The following is a 26,457-nucleotide window of genomic DNA, read 5'->3' as shown; positions in this document are numbered from 1 at the left end:
GCAAAACAACTTTTATCTCCAGACGTTAAACAATAGAAACTTTCAAGTAAAATTTTGATTCCATAAAGCCTGTTTTTCGGATATTTTAAATGGTTACCTCGAAATGAAAGAAATAACAATACGAAAAAGTAAATTTCCTGTCCAAGACCAGAAAACTAATTTTGTCGTTAATTTTCACCACATCTGATTATTTAGGTGTAACACTGGTATTTGTTTCATTACCCAGTAATCAGTTAAAATGCCAGAAAAATAGGTTTTTTCGAGAAAGCACATTCCCGGACTTCTATGTGTAGGAATATATTGCTTTTCCATTACTTAATAAATAAACTATGTGACGTTTTCCACTTTGTGTAGAACACTCTTCTTTATTATTTAGAATATCCAAATCTGTTTGATTTCTTGATCGCAATTTCCAGGAAGAACTACTTTTAAATTAAACTTGTATAGATTTGAAAACTAATAAAAGCAGGTCATATTTTTGTACTTCTTATTACTTCACATAATATTAACAAAACTATTTAATAACATCAAGATAGTTTGATAAAGTTTTTCAAAGTTTTTCTTTTAAGAAATATAAAAATAGTTAGTAACAAAAAGGAATCTTACAATTATAAACTTGAAGAGATATAGAATGTCAAAAATGTATTGTAATATTATAGATAAGAATATAATAATTCTTTTGATATTGAAATTTTAATTAAGTTTTTATATTATTTTATGAAAAATTGTATAATATCTTCTATTATTAATAACAATAACCTTTTTATGGAAAACTCTCTGAAATAATAGCATAATAAGTTGACATTTTAGATTCATATCTGTTCAGTGTTTTAAAATGTATTATACAGTCTATTTAAAATAGATATATTATAATTTTAATATCGAAGAATAATAATAGCCAAGAATAATTTTATTTGTCCTATTGTCATAACTTTATATTTTTAACGTCTATGTATTCCATATCTATTTGTTTGAGACCTTAATCTGCCACGCCACTCACACCAATTGTAAAGTTCCCTTTAACAGCAGTTATATCCTATTTCGATAATTCTCATGAACGTTTACATAAAAAAATAACGAAATAAACTTCTTGACTGTTTATGCTCTCGGTAAACGATGCAAAACTGAAAAATACCCAATTTATAGCATCAGATTTGTGTATGTACTTTGGGGCAAAGCAGACTATTAAGTCAACGTCCATGTCAAATTATTGGCCCTTTTTTGAATCCGTATTAAATTTCATCAAACATAAATTTAAGAAGAAAAAATATATTTATATTTCGAAGAAAAACTAAATAGACGAACAATTGACGTGTTTGGCGTCTGGGTCAGAGTCAGAAAAATGACACACTACGTTTTGTTGCAGATTTTGATGCAAATCGGTATTTTTAATTAAAAAATAAACAAAATCGATTTCATTTGTCGAATAATTGATTATATTTTATGATATTTTCCATAACCCTATAAAAATTTCCATGTTTTTGTCATATTTTTATTGGTAATTGTAATACGTCTTACTAAAGAAGTTATTCATGAATAATATTCCTGACTTTTCAAAGTTTATGCTATTAACTGTGAAATTGATTCATGGATTCATTGTGAAATTGATGATAACTTTCAACTAAGGAGAGATTTCGTTTAAAAAGTTGAAATCGGACACGAAAATGTAATCACCGACTTTTTCATGCTATTGAGTAGTTGATTTTTTAAAGAGAATCTTGATTGACTCATATTTTTATCGTAAATTTGAAGACATCCTTGGACAACCAATTTACGATCTCGATACACACGACAAAAAAAATTTTTTAGCGATTTTTAGGAAAATCTATGCTTCAATTTTTATGTCATTCTAAGTAAGAAAACTAAAAAAAATAATTGGAACTGAAATAGAAATAACCTTTCATAATTTGAATGACAAGCACGATAATCGATTTGAATGTCTGCTATTAAATTTAGTATATAGGTTATTCAAATATATATTATTTATTTACCAATTCTTAGTATCTGAAATTAATATTTTAGCTTATTATTATCCTATTAATGTGGCATCAGATCCGGATTAGCAAGTAATTATTACATGCAAATCCCGTTACATGGGTACTTAATAAATTTAAAGAAACATTAAGATTAATTGTTTATTCCTTCTACGAAATTTAGAATTTATTTTGCAAATGAAATAAATACTATATTTTCGCTATTAGAAGGTATGCATTTTCATTAGAGAAATGACAACAAAATTTTATATAAGGCTTGAAAGTTTTGTTCTACAATACTATACAACAGCTTCCAGCTCCTAAATGTGTTGGAGCTATAAAAAAAATTTCTTTCATTTTATCAAAAAAAATAAAACAAAATAAAAACTTAAATAATTATAGGGAAGTTTTTCAAGAGATCACTGTATTGAGAAATCCATTGCAATTTAATCGAAATTGCCTTCAGTATTTTGTAGAAAATAAATTATATAAGATTTATTCAAAAGCGAATTCATAAGAATATTACCTCGTAATTGAGTATATAAAGTATGTAACACACATTTTCTTTACCTACATTTGAATTTTGATTTTTCACTGCAACTAAAATAAAAAAAATAAACAAATTTAGTGGTTAGTTTAACTCTTGTAAGAAAAATCAAATAAGTTTTCTTTGACGGATAAATAAAATTATTATAATAAAACTAATTAATGTCCTCCCTTTAATTCCATAATAAGCGAAAATTTTTTTGGAGTCTATTGAGAAGTGTTATCTTGGAATGTGATATTTACAAATTTAATTCTATAATATACTAGAGAATTCTCCACTTCCAGAATTAGTTGATTAAGACGAACAAAAAAATCTTTACCAAATTTCGGTTTGAGGCCTAATTTCCGAGATAAATAACCAAATCAATTATTAAAAGATAAATAAATTTATCCAATGACAGATATCTAAGAAGTAGAGAGTAGTAATAATAAAAATTGTGAAACAGATAATTAGATAATTAAATGCAACGAAAATGGCAAGAACAATAAGGCAACAACAATTGCTGTCTTTATCGTTGCATTTATTTATCAAATTATCAATCTCACTTTAAACTTTTATGAAAATTAGTCGTTTCTCTTTTACCACGGTATGTAATACTACACATAAGCTACTGGGTGGGAATAATAAAAATTTACAAAAGTTTGATAAGAATTAGCCTTTTTCCTCCGAAGATTAAAAAAAGATCTTCTAGATGGCAGGATATACTCGTACCCCCCCCTAGTGTTGCCATCTAGAGGATTTTTTTTAATCTTCAGAGGAAAATGGCTAATTGAAGAGTTCTACATTCAACTATTGACAACATATATATTCCAGATAACGTTTTTATACCATGTATATGAAATATACATAGTATATTAAGTTTAGTCCCAAGGTTTTGACGCTTAAAAATATTGATGCTACGAAAAATGATTTGGTTTAGGTGTTCATAGAATCACCATTATTCCATTTCCGTATGTATGTCTGTCTGTCTGTCCTGTCGTCTGTCCGTCTGTCATCACGATTACTCAAAAACGGAAAGAGATATCAAGCTGAAATTTTTATAGTGTGCTTAAGACGTAAAGAGTGAGGTCAAGTTCGTAAATGAGCAACATTGGCCAATTGGGTCTTGGGTCCGTAGGACCCATTTCGTAAACCGCTAGAGATAGAACAAATGTTTAGGTGTAAAAAATATTCTTTATAAAAAATAAACAACTTTTGGTTGAATCATTTTCTTGTAAACATCACTGTTTACCCACGAGGGCGCATGTGCAAAGTTTGTAATATTAATATGGGAATATCAGTTATGTATGCGTGGCTAAATAAGAGTGGAAATCTTTCTTTATTTACGTGACGTCAAAAAACAAACGATTGCGTCATCAAAACTGTCTTTACATGGTATTTCAACAATTAACTCAGTCAATTGTTTGTTTTAACTTTTTTTTTTTTTTAATAAACTGTAGGTTTAAGTACCATTCAAACAAAATTTCACCCATTGTATAAATATTTAATGCGTTAGTTTTATGACCTAATAGATGAATAATAAATATAATTTAGATTTTTATACTTTTTTTCCACTGATGTAACGTTCGTGACCTAATGTCACACTATTACTGATGTTCAATATGTAACTGTCAAATATATAGTATTGTAGTTTTATTTTCAAAGAGAAATTTTAAACGAACCGTACAATTATTGTACAAAATTATTCATTGGAATGATGAATTAGTCAAATATTTTCCATTTGCGTGAAAAACTTTACGTGTAATAATGTATTACAAACTGGTAATATCGAAATTTGTAATGAATAGTTTAGTAGGATTTAAATCTACACACAGACTGCTGGAGCTGAGTATGTTTTTGAAAATAGTTTTAGTTAGACACAAATAATACTTAATGTAATTTATTCATTATAATAGTCACACAGTAAAATGAATAATTAGAAAATTGAATTTGTAAATGCCTCTTATGCTTTTTGAAGAATTTTTTTAAAGCTATTTAGTTTTTTCCGATTTCGTTTCGAGGTATTGATTCTACTAGAAAAAACAGTAATTATTTTTGAATATCATACATGACGCTTCCAATACATATCTTAACTATAAACTTTATTCATTTATCTTTTTGAGTTTTTCTAGTTATAAGTATAAAGTTATGGGTACCCCTTTGAAAAAATCACAAAAATAAAATTTTTGTTGAGTAATTTTGATCCAAAAAGTATAAAAATCAGGTTAATTTATTAATTGGACCTTGGGAGGATAAGTGAGTTCTATAACTTGATAGTTTGTTCTAAAAGGAGAAAGTGCAGGGGTATGTGCTAGTATTTAATAATTTTTGTTACCGAATAAATATTTTTAAAAAAATCAAGATGGCGTTAGTGGTGATTAAATGACAAATAAATTTGACGTATTAATCGTCAAATAGTTTTAATAATGTAAAACTAATTAACTATTAACGATTTATCTGGAGTAATAATATAGTCTGACGGAAAATTTCAGGAGCAATTTTCTGATGTATCATTTTTTTTTTTATTTTAAAATTTGGCGCTAATTAGTTTATAGTTGGAATCATTCACAGTAGAAATTAAATTCATACAGCTTGAGATTATACAGGATATGGAAAACTAGAAATAATACTTGAAAACTTATGAAAGCTAACTGAATATCTTGATTCGGAATGAAGGGGAGCGTGGAGTGGAAAGTCTTAGCTCCTTCCTTCATGTTATTCTCTCAGAAAACCTCTTGTCTCATCAACTCTTGGTTTTTTCAAATTTTAGTTTATTTCTCTACATTTATTTTATACTGCGAATATACTGAGCAAATTGAATACATAGAATAATGGTTGGTAATACGATTAAGCTATACAATATAACGCAAAATCTTATATAATCTATGATAAAGTTTCAAATTTTCGTAGAGTAAATGTAAAACATAGCTGTGGTAACAACCCTACACAACCAGTGATGGAACTTTTCTTATCAAATTAAGCGGTCTTAAGCCTTTCGCAATTTAATACCTTTATATAAAATGTAAAACATGATTCAAAAAATTATAATACGAATTTTATTTAAAAAAACAGAACAAATTGTGTCATAATTAAATCATATTGTTCTTCGAAATATTCGACATGAGTATTCATTATTTTTTAGTATAATATTATCAATTATCGGTAGTATTCGTTTCTAAAATATTTTTAATAATATATTATAATTGTCTTAATTACGCGACGCACAATGTGTGAATGTCGTTTCACAAAAAAATTTTGAACTAAACAATTTATAAGAAACTTTATTTGATCAAAAATTTTGTATCAATTTGATACAAATTGTTGAATCCTTAGGATGGCTTTAGGAAGCTTATGGGTCGAAAATTTGAAAAAAAACTATAAGATTCATAATTTATATCACAATTTACCCCTTAAGAAATTGCGAAAAATCGAAAAATTTTTCTTATCTCCAATTTCGATCAAACTCAGTATATAAGGTAATTTTGACCCAAAAAGTACAAAAATCGGATGCATTTGATAACTGGTCGAATAGTTTTGAGATACGGATTAAAATCGCACCGAACATTGCAATATCTCAGAAACTCTGCATCGTAACATATTATAGGTGAAATAATTTTTAAAATCGGTTAAGTAGTTAGTTCTGTGCTTAGTCGATCAGTCAGCTTCCATTCTTTTATATGAATAATGAGCTACAGGTTTTACTTATATTATTATCCTAAATTGTATGGAAGTAGTTACGACTACATACTTTTGAACAATTGATCTTTCCCATTTATCTGGTAAAGTCTGCTCGGGCAAAATTTCTTCCATTTACTTGGTTACATAATATTGAAAAATCCTGTACATCACCAGAAATGTTTTAAAATAAAAAATAAAAATTTGCCTTTGAAGCTCATATGACTTTATTTTTATGATTATTTGAAAATAAACATTAAAACAAGTGAAATTTACAAAATTTAAAAAGGCCCCGATAAATTTTTTGGGTATGGAACCCTGAACTCGCATTTGAAACATATATAATAACACTCTCCATGGCATGATATTTCATACGCAACTAAAAAAGTCAAAATGACACAGACAGATAAACACACAGACAAACACACACACACACACACACACATATAGCGGTCAAACTTATAACACTCCTTTTTTTAGTTCGGGGGTTAATAAATAATGAATCAATTCGGAAATGCATATACAGACAAAGTATCATGAATGTTTCAACGAGTTTTCTTATCTCATTAATGATAAAATCGATAGATATTATTTAAAATGATTATAAATAGTTGTTCATACTGTATTATATTATGTTTTAATTGAACAATATACTACTTGAATAGATTCGTTGTACTCATTTCATTCAGTTCTAGTGTTTGTACTCATTCATACATTGTACCTACAAAGAGGAAGTTATAAGAGGAAATTAAACTTTAATATAAATTTCTAAGCAACTATTTATAACATTCGAACAGATTGTGTATTATCAATATACTTTCATTGTAAAAAGTAGTTTAGTAGAACGATTTAAATTAAAACGGAAGAAGATGTCGAAAATATAAAAGTAGAGTTAATCAAAACGCATTCGATCTCGAAGTATCGTGACTAGGAAAATCAAAATTGCCACAACATTGACCAGAAATAGGTGACATGTGCAACCTTAAGAAAGTACTCGATATCGAAGAGTAAACTTTTCTGTGTCAACTGTTGAGCTAACTAATCTGTATGAATTTTTAGCAAGCTTTGTACAATTCAGATGAAGAGATTGAGATTTTCACAAAGAAAACAAGAAAGAAGAATTCTGTGCTGTCAAGAAATTATGACAGCACAGAATGTCAAATAATATCAGTGATAAATCTAAAAAACTCAAGACAAATGCGATTTATTCCTTGTAAACTGATTTTTGGAAAATTAGCTATAAAATGTTCTCAATCAAGGCGGTTCGATCATTTAGGGGCTACAGTGCCACTGAGAAACACACAGACGCACGGATAAAAACTTTAAACTTATAACACTCCTTCTATAATCAATATCAAAGTGATGGTTAAGGAAATCAGATGAGATGAAAAGAATGCTTACAGAGCTATCATTTTTTGGGAAAAATGTTTGTAAATATTTTAATTAAAATTGAAATATTTGAGTTGAGTTTGTTCTTTTGAATTACCTGATTATTATTTTACCATTTTACTTTTCAAAATATATTGAGCCAGGTTTATCTGACCATTCATTTCTATAGTAATTATTTATATGTTAAAATTATAAGTCATGCCTTATTCCAAATTGAATTGATTTTGAAGATCATCGCCAAATTTTTTAGATTTTTCGAGAACGGAACTCTAAGGTCACACTTGCTAAGAACACAAACATAGCTATGAAAGGTTTCCGTTAAATTACCTTTCAAATGAAACAAACAAAAAATTAAAGTCGGTTTATCTGGCCAGGCGCTACGATGCCACAGACAGACAAACACACAGACACACACACATTGCGGTCAAACTTATAACCCCCAATTTTTCTAATTCCGTCGTTAAAAAAACGTACTTGACGCGTAATACAATATCAAAAGAATTAATTAAGAAAAGCCACTGCAACCAACATCAATAGAAAAAGTTCGAATACACAATGGATATGTAAGTATACATTTACAGTGGTGTTGATAGTATCTATTATTACCACCACGCGCCGCGCTGCATACCGCACCGTATAGCGAAGCGAAATGTAAATGTAAACTTGTATAATGAAAATGTGTTGTGGCTGAAAATGACAGATAAATAATAGTTTCATTTTAAGTAATTAATATATTTTAAAATTGGTTTTTGTGGTAAAATATTGTCGATTAAAATGTAAAGTATGAAAAATGCAAACTAATATATAATTTTATATTGCATATATATTATTTCATAATTCTTTATTTCTAAAAAGTATTTTTAATAAAGGAATTGATTAAGTTTTCTAAATAATATTGTATTTTCGATAATTTTTTGTCTTCGCCTGCCCATCTGCAAATAATGTTCTCAAATACATTACCCTCCGTCAATATAAAACCGGAGACTTTTTTAAAATTATAAGTTCAACAAATTTGTAAATACATGATCCTTTACTAGTCCAACACAAGTGAAATTTACAAAATTTTAAAACACCCCCGACAAATTCGATTTATTCCTTTTTGGAAACTTAGCTATAAAATATTCTTAATCAAGTCGGTTCGACTGTTTAGGGTTGCGATGCTGCTGAGAAACACACAGATACACAGATAAACACTTTAAACTTATAACCCACCTTCTTTAAACAATATCAAAGTGGTGGTCAAGGGCATCAGATGAGATGAAAAGGATACTTAGAGAGCTCATTTTTTGGGACAAATTTTTGGAAATATTTTAATTGAAATTGAAATATTTGTGTTGAGTTTGTTCTTTTGAATTATTGTTTTGAATTACCTAATTATTTTACCATTTCACTTTTCGAAATGAATTGAGCTAGGTTTATTTGACCATTCATTTACAAAGTAATTATTATAACTATTGTATTATAATTAGTACCTAATACACACATGGCGGTCAAACTTTTAACACCCCTTTTTTTTAGTTCGGGGGTTCAAAACGAGCATGATCTGTTGAGAAATGTGACATTTTCGGTTTGGTGTTAGACATTTTTTAATTGTTCCATGAACCTAAAATTTTGTTTCTTTGTTTAGCTGTGACTCATTAATTTTTTAATAATGGGATATCTCATAAAATTAAAACTTGTCGATACTTTTTTACGAAAAAAATTATTTCTTTAATTAAAAAAAAAAAATGTATTTATGAATAATAAACAACCATAGAAGTGAAATAATTAAATAATGAAATACAATAAAGGTTTTTATGATATAAGTAATAATAATTTGATGAAAGGGCTAAACTTTAATTTCCCTTATAAACTTTTTACTTGTAATAAACATTAAAAGTAACATGAATGAGAAAGTATTTAGAATTTAAAACCATAAAAGGGCTTTCACTCCTCTCTCTAAAAAGTTGTTAATCTCATAAATATAATTTATTAACCCTAAAAGTCAAATAAAATTATTAATTTGAACAATTTTTAAATTTATTTATATGTGTACAATGAAAAATTATTATTTTGAAGGGGAATAATAACATTTTTGAAGGTACGAAATTTTATTAGAGAAGGTGTGTACTATGTAATTTAAACGAAGATTTATTTTTGTAATATTTAAATTTATAGCATTTGGTTTCTTTTTTATTTAATTGACTAAATTGGTTTGTTTTGTTCCAGGTATGTCGAAATTCTACTTTTTCTCTGTGCAAGTACCGTAGATTGAGTAGGTATGTAAAAAAGTTTATTAATTCGTTAATTTTAGTATACATTCATAACTTATTACCCCGACTATACAATGGCGAGAGTTATGCGTTTGACCGATATGCATGTATGTTCATCTGTTCGCACCCAGCTTCTAAACTACTTATCATAAATTGAGGGATCGTTAAAAGCGATTTGATCGTCTGCTGGTTATAGACTATGTGTCGTCACATTAAATTGCATATGTTGCCATATAGAGGATATAAAGTTATGATTGAAAAGCAAATCGATTAATGATAGCCTGTTTGGTATCAAATTTAAGAGCAGAATTAGCAATGTTTTGCAATATTTCTTATCTCTCGATGAAATCAGAATCAGTGTGAAATCCATAATATTTTCATAACTAACATTTTAGCAATCACCTGAGAGTTAAACAGTCTACTTTTTTAGCAAACAACACTAAGAGACCAAAAAATTTGACAATTCTTTTTCGGCAACTTGAATAAATATTTTTAAATTGCTAGGATTGAGTTATTTATTGAGGACTAAAAAGCATCCGATTGTAAGTTGTTGGTATAATGGTTGGTAAGTTATCATTGAGAAAAAAGTCCATGAAATAAAAAAAGTTAACTTTCATTTCCGTAACATCTCGTACGGTAACATCTCTTACGTCTTTTTCGGTAACATCTCTAGGAATTTTTTTTTTTTACGTAACTAGGCATAGTGTATGAAATTTTTTCCATTTGAATATTTATCTCAAGTGGGGCATCCTCTTTTTTGAGGCCCGAAAACATTTGAATTACGTTTCTAGGTTAAAATACATTCTAAGGATAAAACTCTTAAACTGAGCATAACGAATCGAATGAATAATTTCTAAAAGTGTATTTAAGACATCATAATATACAATTTATTTTTAAGAAACACACATAATCCAAAATGCTCTTTTGTTGAGTATTTTGTTCTGTTTAAAAGAAAGGGTTATGTTATCAAAATCTACAGGGACAAAACACGTACCATAAGTTTCTAATAACATTGTACAAAAGTTTCTTCAATGACAATAATAAAAAAAACTATTTGAACATAATCAATATAAATTGTTCCTGATAACTAGCGTCTAGACTATAAAATTCAATTACACAATATCAATTTCCTTCTACAGTAAAATTACAAATTCCATAAAGACATTGTAAAATAATTATTAGCAACACAAATGTGTAGTACTTAAAATAATTTTCCATTTTATAATATAAAACAATTTATCATAGGTGTACCAACCAACGATCGCATACATATTATTAGATATTATGATTACTTGTGTAGCAACATGCCTCATAAGTGAATAGAACTTTAATAATAAGATTGTACAGAGAATTTTAAATATATGAAAGGAAAGAAGTGCTCAGGAGCTTTAGTCAGCTAAAGTATTTTGAAGATTGTCTTTTTCTTTGGTATCGTCTGTTTTGCTTTCAATATAAAACTCAAGAAGAAATGTCGATAAAGAAATTACATTGCATAAAATCGATATTGATATTTGAATCCACGAGCTTCAAGCAATTGCTTGCACACAAAAACAAATTCGATACAGATAAGCATTATTAGGCGAATACCTGCCTTTTTGTTCTGCTACAGTTCCTTGGATTTGATTGCCCATGAATGTGAAAGCACAGTGATTCGGAGGAGACAAAGCTTTTGAAACAATTGTAATTGCCACGCTTTTGACGCAATTGCGATAGTCATCTGAAGGATTCTTAAGACTATCTTATTCTTTGGTATCACCTGCTTTGCTTTCAAAATAAAATTCAAGAAGAAATTACATTGCGTAAGATCGATTCGATCGATCGTTTGAACTCACGAGCTTCAAACAATTGTTTACACATAAAAAAGATAGTGAAATTTCGATACAGGCAAGCAATTTTAGACGAATATCTTCCTCCTTATTTTGCCACAGTTCCTTGAACTTTATTGCCCTTGAATGTAAAAGCACAGTGATTCGGAAAAGAAAAAGCTATAGACGCAACTGTAATGGTCTTACTTCTAAGCAAATATTGAATAATTTTAATTCATCCTCCACCTTTATAAGATGTAAAGCTTATTCGGGATTACCTTGGTAAAAGTCTATCAAATTGCTGTCGTGTGTACACTAACTGTACGCACGATAGTAAACTGTACACTAAAATATTGAAGTCTTATCCACGCTCTCGCGAAGTAACACAAAGTCGATCAGTGTGAATATTATCATGTGGATGAAATAATTGTGGTGTCTCGCCGGCTTCGCTATAAAAGCGACCTTTTTACCTGAGACAAAGAAAACAAAAGACACCTTTATAAGTGCAGGCCTGCTTCACCTAAACAATCCCGTGATTACTTGTGCAGTTCAGTCGCTATTGTGGCTTAGTTTTATAATAAACGTCTTTTCAATAAACAAAATGATTGTAACTGTTAAATATATTTTTGAATGTAATAAACGCGAAGATAATTGTACTAGCGAAACGCACTATGGCACTATATTATCGCACTATACTAGCCATTTGTCAGTTCGATGTCAGTCGCTGCATTAAAGTATTTGCGAAATAGGAAAAAAAGTTGTAGTAGCGAGTGCTTAAATTCGGCTAACTTTGGCGAGTATAGTCGGTGAAGATAGTTTTGGCTAGTGTGAATCAGAAGATAAGCACTAAACTTATCAATATTTTACAAATTCTTCATACATCCTAGGCAGTTATTAAATTCTTTAGACAAAATAGAATGCTTTGTGTATGAATTCACATGAATGTATCCTGAACCCTGAACTATGATTACATTATGATATTCCTTGGGATGCGAATGGTTTTAACACAAGTTTACCTCTATGACGTGTCTTTATATTAGTGTGTGTATATGTGTTTGGCTTTGTACATACAAACTATTCTACTAGGCTCAGTTATCTTTTAATAAAATTAATTTTGCTTGCACACGAATTACACTCTCGAGAAAATGTCTCAACTTGAATAAACGGAATTAGCATTGATTTCCCAACGGTATTTCTCTAACCTATCAACTTCCCATGTGAATATTATCATGTATATATTTGTATGTGTACACGTGAATACATACAAACATATCTACGATTTGTACATCGTATGTTTACATGCATATGTTTACATGAACAAGTGGTTTTTGTATTTGTAAACACAAAGAGGAAAAAACAAGAGATTTAGAGTAATTTATTAATTGACTTTTTCATGTTCAAAATCCATCAAATACTTTTTTATGTATTCAATTAAAAATGGTAATCTTTATTAAAATTTATTAAAGTGCGAATTGGACTTTTTCCTTGAGGGTTCTGTGTTTTTATACCATGTATATGAAATATACCAAGGTATACTAAGTTTAGTCCCAAGTTTGTAACGTTTAAAAATATTGATGCTATGAACAAATTTTTGGTATAGGTGTTCATAAAATCACCTAATTAGTCCATTTCCGGTTGTTTGTCTGTCTGTCTGTCTGACGCTCGTCTGTCATCACGATAACTGAAAAACGAAAACACTAATTAAGCTGAAATTTTAATAGCGTGCTGAGAACTTAAAATGTGAGGTCGAATTTGTAAATGTACAACGTAGGTCAATTGGTTCTTTGGTCCGTATGACCCATCTTGTAAACGATTGGAGAAAAAACAAAAGTTTAAATGTAAAATATGTTCCTTATAAAAAAATAAGCATTTCCTTATAAAAAACAAACTTTTGTTTGAAATATTTTTTCGTAAACATCACTCAAATCAGCAAATTTTATAGTATGTATTATATGGGTATATCAGTTATATATGTGTGACATGTATGTATGTGTAATGTGACAGAGTAATCAACACTGTCTATACATGGTATTTCAACAATTAATTGAGTCAATTGTTTGTCTTGACTTGGTTATACAAAATTCATTTATCATATAAAAAATTAAAATATTTGCTTATAAAATCTGTCGAGAATTTTGATTAACTATCATGCAGAAAATCGAGTTAATTTGATGATTGGATATGTAGTTTCTGGGGTAACATCGTCTGAGAAGATGTTCCTTGGAATAAATTTCACTGAATACCTCGATAACGTATTGTTCGATCGCAAAATCAACCACAAAAATTTTTCATATGAGGATTTGACACATAATTTCTGAGTTGTCGATTACAATATCGATGAGACTATCGTGTATTTTAAATTTTTTAAGTTAACTAATGCACTAAAAAACATATACATCTACTTTATGAAACGATTAGATGTGTATATATTGAGTCAGTACAAGATAAAAATAGAAACTGTTCGTACATGATCTTAAGCAAGTACTTATTTCAAAAAATATTAACCCAATCGCAAAATCAGCAAAAAAGTATTTATTTTAATTTTGACTAACCTTGACCAAAAATTGTTTTCATTACCAATCATATATTTTATAAATTATATATATGTACTGTTTTTACTAATTTGTTTAAAAACACCGTTTTATACTTAAAAGTATTTTTATTTTATTGGCGATAATGAATTAAAAAATACTCATAAATCATAACTTTTGTGTTAATTTTTTTTATTACGGCCTCGTATACTTGTACAAATATTACCTACAAATTAGTATTCGTAATAAAAAACACACCACTACTCCTTACACGCTAGCGTAATTAATCAAAATGTTAACAAGCTTCAATAAACATGGGCAGAAATTCTATTTTTGAGTAAAAACAATGCAGACAGTGACTCAAGATTTAAGAAAGAACTAAAAATTTTATGGACTGAAAGGTGTGATTATAAAGTTAAAGACTTTCTGTACGCTATGTAAGCTAATTATAAAGATCATGACTATTTTCCATGTATGTATAAATATTTTGAAAATAAATTATTATTATTATTATTACAATATTAGTAATCGTTCCAGGGTCTTTGGTTTTAAAATAAAAATGAATCCTTGAGATAAAAGTGGCACGCACATATACCAATTTCTGTTAGGATTTCATTGTATAAAAAATATACAATCATTAAAAAAAAACGCTACCGTGTGACTAAAAGGGTGTAAAAAATATAATTATAAAAAATTTGTTTGTACGTATTAGTAACAGGGATAAAATTGTTACGTCAAAACATAACAGTCATAAATCAAATAAGTTATTTAATTACAGTCTTAAGTAGAAACAGGTAAGGGAACATCCATAAATTACGTAACACATTTTAAGGGGGTGGGGGGTATTTCAATTTGTTATGCATTGTTACGTTAAGGGGGGGTGTCAATCTAACATATGTTACGTAACAAAAATTTAATTATATTGCTTGGATTAAAAAATGAAAAAAAAATTTCTAATCATACTTTTATAATTATATTTAATTAAAAAATGAACGTTAATTTTTCATATTACTTCTTTAATTAATAAACTAAATATGTAGCAATTGTTTTGTGCAATAAATTTAAATTTAAATAATTCAAGAACTTTTTCTGTTGAGACAAAATGATTATGTTACGTAACAAATTCTTTAGGGGTAGGGGGGGGTGTCTGGTAATTTGTTACGATCTGTTACATACCAGGGGGGGGGAGTCTAAAAAATCTTCAAAATGTGTTACGTAATTTATGGATGTTCCCTAAGAAGATGGTTTCTAGAAAAAAAAAGAGAATATTTGAAATTTATTTTTTAATTTACATTTTCCAAGAAAAATATAAGTATTTATTGTGAAACATAAGTTACAAGGTGCAATTTCATTAACTTTTTATTTGGAAAATAACAAATAGATTCAATTTTGAAGTAGGTAGGTACTTTGAATTCTAGTTTCCATTAAAAAATTTATTTAAAATGCATCCTAGAAATGAGGGATTTGTTGCTGGGTCTGTATTATTTGTTTAAGAATAAATTCAATAAAGGTTTTATCAGGATGAAGTTTATTATGACTTTCAAAAGTGTTGTGTTTGAGAGAAATTTATTGAGAATGGCTTGCTTAAATTGAAAGCTGTGCCAAAAAAATGGCTGCTTCATGGCTGTATTAAATCCACCTGTCTGTATGCACGGACTAAATACAACTAAAATTAATTTCCGAACTTGAATCTCACTCGATTTTCAACTCATTTGAAGATTTAGTAATTTATCTGAATGGAATTATTATTGCCCATTATACATGAAAATGAAGCGATGAGAGGTAGAATCCTGGTGATCCTACCCAGGATACTGGGATTCAATTATTAAATTATGGTACTGTCATCGAACCTTGATATATGTGAAAATTTCCATTTTCAAGTTAATATATAATAATGAATAAGACAGTTTCGGGTAAGTTAATTTTGATTTTATTACATTGTTAGTTACAAGCCAATAAGCGAATTAAAAGTTGATTTTTCTTAAGAAAACAAAAATTTTACAAAATTGTTTTCATTTTCACTGTGGTTTTTTAAAGTTAGTTTTAAAAAAAAAAACTTTTATTACTGAAGTGTTTCTATATACAAACTGTTATCGTATAGTGAGTACCAAATAAAAAAATAAGTAACAAAATATATCATCTAAGAAGCACTTAAAAGAATGGTTTCCTTTTTTCTATAAAACACCATGTATATATAAAATAAAAATATTTTTATATGAAAGTACGGAAATAATAAAAAAAAAAACTCTACTATAAAACCTGTAGGTAATATACGTAAAGTTTAATATACTTAAGTGTTAGCTGATGTTAATATTGAAATTTGTAGGCGCCATCATCAAAGAGAGGGCAGATGCAAGGAAAGTGGAGTATCGTAGTAGATATAAGAGATGAATTTGTACAGTAGTCAAGTTTGTAGCGAACAAGAGCTGTACAGAATGTCTCATTTTGAATGACACAGGTAAAAAATAGGTGTTTCTTAAAGGAATAAAGAATCTTTTTATCGAGCAGCTAGCGGCATATGACAGTTTAGACCAGTTTAGTAATATTTCTATATAAATGACATAAAATTAGTTTTCCAATGAACTCAATATAGCAAAGCTTTTAATGGATTCCAATTTGATTTAAAATTGATTCCTTAAAAATCACGCTTAATTTCTTGATCTACTTGATTAAGTATAAATAAATTCAATACAAATTTCTAATTATTATTTTCTTAGCAATATATTTTCATCGTTTAACTAAATAAAATATTCAAATATTTGCCATAAATTATCCGTGAAACGTAAAAAATTTCGAGGAAAAATAGCGAGGAATCACGTATTCTGGCAATTTCGAGAAAACTTTCCAAATACACAGGAGTAGGAAGGCTCGAGATGGAAAAAACCGAGGTGATTGTACGTTACTGGTTAATGAAATTTGGCGTAAAAGTATCCGTGAAACTCGTTAATTGGTTTTATGGGACGAATTTCGAATTTGAGTTTTAAACTTGTTTGGAGTAGTTATTGATGTTATTATTCATGACATACACCCCCGGTTATGCTAATATTTCGAGAATTTGGCAGGATACATGGCAATTCTATAACTTACTGAGAACTTTCAGCAAATATTAAGTCTACTCAAGAGTTTCATGATCGATTTTCTATTAAAGATGGTAATACACATATTTCTATATCAAGTTGTTAGAGATTTTTGCAGAAATTCTTATGAGCTATGAGTCTGATCGATGAGACACCTTGTATATACTAAGTTGAGGTAGTTCACAACAAGTATACAGTACAATTTTTATATACAATTTTTTAACGTATTCGTTGACGAGGGTAAAATTTATTCCTTTTATAAATAAAAATAAAAACTCATCTTCGCGAATGCAAAGAATGTCGTGTGATGACGGTGGGTAACTGTGTTGATGTCGAAGAAGATGTATTTGATGATATATACCACATAAACGTGGATAATACTCTGACGATGATTTTTTTTTGTAGTGATATTACATTCTTTTTGTACAACGCATTTACATAATTTGTGAAAAAAAATTTGATTTGCTTTATAAGTTTATTAAATCTAGACTATCTATCTATAAAATGTAGAAACTCCTTTTTAATTTTATTACAAAATGTCAACATTTAATATTCTCTAGAAATTCTCATAACAATAGCTATGAGGCTTGATTAGACTGACTTATAACGTTGTTAAAAACTAAGTAACCGTCTAGGATATCGCTGTTTTTTTATCTTTTATTTACTGCAGAAAAAAGGTAAATTGCACATAAAGAAAACTGGAGGTGACCATCGCAAAATCCGAGAAATGTTGAAAAATTCAAATAAAATGTAGGAATATAATTATTTGAGTAATCTTATTTCTTGTGCATTTGAACTGTCGTGTCATACAAATTTTTATCTCAAATATGACTTAAAGATTAGATATATGGTTACTAGCAAGGAAACTATGTTCAAAATTACGATATACAGCTTCCGTGAAAAAATTAAGCTAATGTATTATTATAATGGAAAATATTAAATTTAAAAATAATTCAAAGATAGTAGTAATCTGGCCTTAAAACATTATTCTTCATTTTCTCACTAAAAATCTGAATCTATCTTTAAATAACGATAATATAAAAAAATTTCCCAAAAACCACGAGAAAATTGCTAAATAAAACTGGCAGAGAATTTTGCCCTCTTTTGAAGAATTTGGAAATTTTGGTGAGCAAGAATAAGTTGTAATTAAAATTTACTTAACATACAAAGCACTCGAATAAAGAGCAAAATGTGTGTTTCGAGTTTTAAATGATAATAGCTTTTATTGGACAATAGCGGGAAAATAATAAATTTTAAGAACTCCAAATTAAATCAGAATCTTACACAGTCGAGCTGATAATAAATTGTTAAATTTTAAGATAAGATAAACTAACAAAATGATAAATCTAGGGACGGCACACTTGCACAGGTAGGGGTATAGAAAAACTTTCTTATACTATCTTTTTCTAACATCCCTCCGTCTTTTTTTCGGGAGTTAAAATAATGACTGGATTTTATACATCGTCTTTATTAAAATCTAAAGGAAGTAAAAGTAAACTAATATTACCACAGATACTGATACTAGTCAACTGCTTAGATAAAACAGCTAAAACTATTCTCTTGATTGAACTTCTCAAACAACTTTTCTGTAAATCAATAATTTAACGAGGTTTTTTACCTTTCAAAATAACCAAAACAAAACAAACAAAAAATCTGATTGTTAGTTCGTAGACACAAAATGGATTATTTATAATATAAGAGCACTGATTCTAATGTATATATAGAAGATTTATTGCTGTAATGTGGTTTTGCTACGGTTTTATTCAAATCTATTGATATATAAAACACAAGAACTTTCGTTTATAAATGTTTGTTTAATTGTGATTGTAAAGCAAGAATTAGTGGTATGGGAAGTGAAAATTATATATCAATGGTTGGTTGTTTTGTGTATGTGTGTGTGAATTATATTTTGTTTTAAATGGTTTAAGGTAATACAATATACCACTTTAAACTTTATAATGATTCAACTAGACTCGGCGATGGAGACGGTTCATTCGACAATTTTTTTTTATTTCCTTCGAGAAAAAGTACGTATGGTATGAAAATCTTCTCAAAATTAAATTGTAATTTTAACATACTTAAAAATTATTTATTGCTCCCATATGTAAATGATTATTCCCTTTTAAGTTTCGTATTTTTGCAACTCTACAAATTATAATACCGAGAATACTTTTGCTTGTTTTTAACGCCAAATGTTAGTTTAAAACATTCCATTTATGGTATGAGTCGTTTAACTAACTGTCAACAACGCTCAAATAGTCTTTTGTCATAAATTTGAAAAATTGGTTTATAAGTTACATCAGATACTAGTAATTTACACCAAAAAAATATTAATTTAAAAAAATATTTAAAAAAAAAATTCATTTATCTTATGTAGTTTGCATTTTAAAAAACCAATATAAATTTAATACTAAAACAGTGTAGAGTGTAATGGCGTCCTGTATGACGTCACTTCAAGACATGTTATATGTGTTTGTAATTTCAAGCTTACTTAGTCTTTCATATGATGTGACGTAGTACCATAAAAGTACCTCTGATCTGTGTTGTCACGTAACCGGATGCATACGAAAATTATTATCTAAAAATATTAATGATCCTTAAATTTTATTAAAATTATTTTTGTGTATCTACATATTATGATACCATCTCCTAGGCTAAATAAAACTGGAAATTATTAAATATGAAACTTTTTTTATTATTTACACAATCGATTAGCTATTGTTTGATTTACTTTAAAATCATACAATAATTGTTTTTTTTTATTTATTTCATTTTAATCAGGTCAAAATACTTGATGAATCAAAATTTTGATGGAGTGCTACAAATCAATAGACTAATTAGATTGTTTTACTACAATAAAACAGTAACACATTAAATAAAGATAATTGTAAGTGCTTCCATACAATCCATGATCTTACTGACGATCTTAATTCACCAAAACGCGATGGTTAATATACTACTGTTAGGCAATGAGAAATATTTAAACAATTCACAAAGAGTGTATTTTATCAAAAACTACATAAATGACATAAAACCATTTTTTCCCAGAATTTATTTCCATAGCATGCCGTAGACAGTTTAAAATATTTATTTTTGTAGTTTTTTTTTTCATGTAAACACAAATAAAAAAATAAATAAAAATAAATCGATGTGATACACAAAAAATTCATTGTAATGGGCTTTAGGCATACACTAAGTCTAGGACCAAGCGCAATATTTACCGATCATTTAAAAAAAAAAACTGAAAATTTGAGAAGCTCTGATCAAGATTGCTTGATAAACGTTTTCCTCGATGAAAATTTTACTTCGACGTCTCTTTTAGAGGATATGAAAAGTTAAAATTGACAAAGATTCATTGATTCATTAACAACAGTAATCAGGTCAAAATATCAAATGGAAAATGCAAAAATTGTTTAATCTGGATCACAACCAAACCAATATATCTCTTCAAATAGTCGTGTATGAGTGACACATAGAAAAACCATAGAAAAAACATAAACACATAGAAAAAAACTTTATTTTTTACTTTTTAGTACGATAAAAACTTTTCCCTCCTTATATGAATGTCGCTCTTTAATGTTTCGTTCATCATTTTTTAGTTTACTGCATAATTAACAATTTTTTGGTCTCCTTAAAGGATCGTCATCGACTATGAAAATTTTGGCAGGGGAAAAAGTAATAAGGCACCTTAAACCTTAACAACAGTTTCTCAAACCACCAGTTCTAAAATTATTGACAATTATGACGCTTGTTTCCAGACCTACATCTACACACACAAAAAATGTATGAGTTTTTCCTTTTTTGTACGATATGCAGAAAATGTTTAGTAGTTTTTTTTTCTTCTGTACGCACAATTGTCCTGTAAACAAATTTATAGCATCATCCCCATAAACTTTAAGTGTACAAACTATAATACATATCACTTATATTATAAAAAAAAAATATAATATAAATATATACAGCAAGCACACACATCTCTTACATTTTGTGACATACATAATAAATTTCTATGTGTTTGTCTATTTTAGCGCAGGAATGTCGTAAAATAAAGGAATATTAATTTCAGTCTAGACATAGTTTATGTGAATTAATTACTGTATTTATGAATTATTAATTTAATCAAATCTCAAAGGTAAACGATTATGATTATAATTCAGTATTTGTAATGCTGAAAATAACTTGGTCTTCTTAAATGCTATGGGTATAATAAAAAGGTGTCTTAAATTAAATTTTTAAGAATGAATAATTTTCTTTACTTGTTAAGGTACAGTATGTCTACAAATGGTCGTGGTTATCTAGACCATTCCGCTTATTACGATAGATCTTTTCGCTTCTCGTTTAGAATAACGTCTGCTCACTTATCCTTAACATTCCTACGACTTTAATATTCATACGCAACGCGAAGTGAATAAAATTGCCTATATGCACGTTGAGTAGCAATTTCGGTCGTTTAAGAAAAATTTAGTGTATTCTCGTTTTTCGATCGGTCGAAGACATTCAGCAATACACTCAATGTATTGGAAAAATCATTTTAACATACGACAAGCTTTGTCTTAAAAAGAACTTGAATAAATAAATGGATATTGAAAAACCATAGTAATTTAAAATAATTTCGTTGACCACTGCTGCTTTTTTCAAGATTTAAGCCTGATTACGACCTCCATTTTTCTAATACTAGATAATACTTACTGGCTGTTTTTCATGTGTCCAATATTTTTTTGTTAGTTAAACGGATTATCTGGTCAAATTAGACATCTAAAGATACAAAATCACCAATTCCACTATCGTAAATGAAATCGTAAAAGTCCTCATCGATTTGATACCTGGGAAAACAATTTCTCACAAAATTAGTGCAGAAAAAATTGTTAATCAGATACTTGAATATATAAAATGCCTCAATCCTTCTTTTCCTTACAGTCACCGTTTCTGAGATATAGCGATTGAAAAAGATGAAAGAGTTGTAATCGCCATAATATTTCTAAGTATGTCACGTAGATATACATCACTGAAACTGTAATACAAGTAAAAATATTTTTCTACAGAAATATTTAGACAGTCTTAGCATCGAATTCATGGATCTCAAATATTTCGAAGCTTATGCTTTCCATAAAATTTTTTTTCGATTTCCCCCAGTTGATAATATTCTTGCAATATTTTTATTATATGAATAAGCTAAATACCATCCGGTCATGCATATTTCTATATATACATACATATATTTTTCGTCTCGAAAAAATTTTCAACATTACCACGATAAAGATATAAAAGTTTGTAGACACAAGGAAGTTAGTAGTATAATAACGATGATGCATACACCATCTTCAACAGCTCCGTTATGAGATGCAACAGTATCACAATATCATTGCCAGGAAGTCATATCTAATCACTTCAAAGTATCACTACACTATATAACATTAAAAAATATATAATAATAAAAAAAAGTTAGTTGTAAGCATAGAATTGTAAGCAAGAGCTTGCTACTAGCTGTACGTACCGCTTTTAACAAATTAAAAAATATCATCGTATCGTCAACGTATCCATTGCAGACAGTTGCAATTATATTTACAACTTACATGAAAAAGGATTATTTTTCTCTAGTAATACTTTTTTTACTCTAATACATAAAAATATATTTTAAAAAAATATTAGTATACATTTCTCAAAATTGAATAGAACATCATGCAACTTCCATCTAGAAAACTTCCTCACGTTTTGTTTTTTGAAACAAAAATAATAATAATGATAAAATTCAAGAAAAAAGCCTAAAATTGCGTACAATCTTGCGTCGAGTGTTGACATAACTAAAATCTACCAGAGTAGTGTAGATCAATTGTTCTTTGTGCGAAATAAACTATTGAACGAAGAGATAGAGACGTGTTCTGCTTGTGATCTGTAGTCCATTCAATGTTATTGTCATAATGTAAAGGGGGTGTCGGAGGAACCCTTTTTTTAAATGGCCGGTTAAATCACTGATGGGTTGAAGGACGCGAGGTAGGACAGGTAGTACACAGGTCATACATATACAGGTAGTACACAAACTTATATATCTTCGGTTCACATTTTTTATTTGCAAACATTGTTTGTCTAATAATACATTTTCTTTTTAACACTTTTTTGCTTATTCACTACTAGTACAGGATTCCTATTAACATAGACTTAAAAAACTTGAGTTCCATTATTACTCAAAGCTTATTTCACCTATTCGTCAAAGTGTCTAAAAAGCACTCTAAAACCAACTATCTTTCAGTACTCTACCCTCTACAAATAAAAGATAGCAGAACATACTAGTAAAGGTTTTCCTACGAGGTACACGAATTGGCGAATACACTGCATACCAAAATGTTTTAATTTTCACTCGAACGAGCAGAAACTAAGAAGATCGAACTAGATTTAGATCTTTCTCAGGTCATTTCATAGAACTTCTTACTTCAAACATATATTCATGTTCACGTGGCCCGAGACTAACTAAACAGGATTACCTGCCCATTGAAACATGAGAGACCAGTATCAGAACATTTAATTTGGTTTGAGTATCGATGCCGATTAAATTTTTCGCAAAGTTAGTTAATTTAATCCATATATAAAGATGGCTGGAAGGAGTAGCGTGTATGTATTTGTTCCATCTGATCAAATCAGAAGTAAATTTTGAAGTCAAAAAACCAGTTTTCCGGTATATTAAATGATTATCGAGTAATGAAAGTAAATAACAGTACATGAAAGTAAATTTCCCATCCTAGACCAGAAATGTAATTTTCCCGTACTAGAAACAATTTATTTTTACCTTCTTAGAAAAATAGAGCACTCATTTCGTAGGAAAAGCACATTCCTATGGTTGCTATCAAATTTCATAGTTCCGGAAATATATTACTTTATTATTCTAAATACACAAACAACTATTTCCATTTTACATCAGGGAACTATGTAAATTTTACTAAGAATTGGGAACGTCCAGTTTTAAGGTATGACCGTGTCTCAGTCGTTATATACAGACGTACAAAATATTGTATAAATATCTCACAATCGAAGCGCATAGTTAAACATAAAAATAAAACTATGCTTTCAAGGACTTGTCGACAACTCAGTATATACATTTATGTAACTATTTGAATTATGAGTATGAAATTGTATATCCTTTTTTATTTTCATTTTTTTTAATATTCTACTTTTTTTTGTAACTTATTTTAATACTATTTTACGACTTTATTATTTATAGGAATGTATTATAATATAAAGTATCCGGATTATTTAAATGTTTGTGCAAATTGAATATTAATGAAATTTTGAAAAATATAAAATTGGTATTCAAAAGTGGTTGGTTGCAGCAATCATAGTTCACTTAGCATTTTTCTGTTTATTTTTATTTTTTAATTTATTCAATATGAAAAATTTTCAAGGATATTTTAAAGTATATATGTTGAATTTTTCTGATATTAATTTTCTCGACTGTTGTGTCGTATGAATTTAGAAATGCATTAATTTTTGCAACGTTTTGTCAATAAGGGATTTAGAAAAATTTTCGGAATAACTTCTTATCTAGGTGTAGTGATTTATTTAAAAAAAAAAGGTGTTATATATGCTTACTTTTTCTCAACTTTCGAAAGCTGGGCTGAATAAAACTACCGAAGCTTTTTAGGATTTAAAAATCGTTTGCAGGTATATATGGAAAAAGAAGTAAATAGCACTCCTCCTTTAAAAATCAATTTTGATAATTTTTTTTCTTTCCCCTATTTCAGTAAAAGCATGTTACCAGAGTTTTTGAAAATATGAAAATACAACTTGTTTAATTAGAGACTCAAACATTTTTATAAGTAAATATATGTTCCCGATGCTTCTACGTAATATGAATTTATTTTTATGAATTGAATAAAAACTCTTTTTTATATAGACCTGGGGTCGATGTAAATTTAAGCACTTTATTTTAATAAGGGAATTCTTACTCAATGAAAATTCTAGAGAGGGAGCATTCAGTTTCAGTTAAGTTTTAACTTAAGTGTCACACTAACTGATTTCGTACTATTTCACTGAAAGAATTGTAAAAGTAACTTTTGAAAATATTACTATTCTTACGGTTGATCAAGTTAATTATGAATTCAAACAAAAAATTTACTTTGTTTTAGTGTGCCTAAAAAAATAAATAATCTTTTAAGGTATGACCGTGTATGTACCATTTTTTAAAATCCAAATTTTAAATGCATCTCATTGGGAAGTAAATTTAAAATCAATTACAAAATTCCACCCGGACATACAAAAAGCATGTTAATAAAAACATGTTTAAATTGTATGTATTATATGGATATTTATGGAAAGAAATTCCAGTTTCTCTTCGAATACATGTAAAATAATAAAGTTAAAACAAACTTCAAAGAATAAGATCATATAAAGAGATAGATAAAAGAAATAATTATTTCAATTTTCATTTTATGATTTAACTTGTTGTATACGAATTATTATATTTTCTTTACTTTATCACAAAGCTTACACTGTTAGATAGTTTGTATATTTTCTTTAGTATTAATAATTCGGACTTTTATGATTTCAAAGTAATTGCATTCTTAGTCAATATTATAATATTAAATCATAAAACTTTATATACAATATTAATATCATATAGCCCAGAAAAGCGGTTCGACTTTCTTGGATCTGAAAATTTGTCTTTCGTCTTATTATTCCGCCTTTCTAGCATTAAATTTTTCTACTAAACAGGCGATATTTGCATATCGCTTAAACGAAATTGCAGATAAAAAATGACTGTAGCTGGATAAGTTCTTGAACCAATCGTGGCTTTTATTGAAAAAGAAAATAGCGTAGTACATAAAAGCACCCTATGCGCCCTAATCTTTGGGGTAGGTTAGGTATAAATTGCCATCATTATCGATTTGAAATAGATAACGTAACGATCTATTGCCCTTGTGCAGAAAGTTTGAAGATTCTCTCAGAAAAGAGAAGCTACTAAAAATAAACATGAAAAGATGAAAAAAATACTGCTAAATTTTGAATAGTAAACACTTATATGATAACCAAATATCAAAAGATTTCAACCCGGTTTTCCAATTTGCGAAAACATATTTCTCTTTCTAAAATAAATGTTGAATTTATAAAAAAGCGAGCCTCAAAAATTTTCTGCTCTATGTCTGTTTACGACATTGGAACTTCTTCGGAATGGGAAAATCAAACTCAAAAACAGTTTCGATATTTAACGTCAATAGTATTTTAAAAGTAAACAACTTCA

General features: G+C 28.3%; 1 long non-coding RNA gene across 1 annotated transcript; it reads right to left on the bottom strand.

Annotated features, from left to right (window-relative positions):
• Positions 1–14,994: 14,994 nt before the first annotated feature.
• LOC123299091 lies at positions 14,995–22,925 on the bottom strand. The gene is made up of 3 exons (XR_006535301.1): positions 22,915–22,925; positions 21,960–21,966; positions 14,995–15,399 (listed from the first exon to the last, which is right to left on the bottom strand). It is a non-coding gene; the product is annotated as an uncharacterized LOC123299091 (long non-coding RNA).
• Between the last annotated feature and the right edge of the window lie 3,532 nt (positions 22,926–26,457).

Source organism: Chrysoperla carnea, chromosome 4 (genome assembly GCF_905475395.1).
Source record: "Chrysoperla carnea chromosome 4, inChrCarn1.1, whole genome shotgun sequence".
Classification (NCBI taxonomy): domain Eukaryota; kingdom Metazoa; phylum Arthropoda; class Insecta; order Neuroptera; family Chrysopidae; genus Chrysoperla; species Chrysoperla carnea.
The sequence above is the reverse complement of the archived record's forward strand: the minus strand, read 5'-3'. Positions and strand labels throughout refer to the sequence as shown.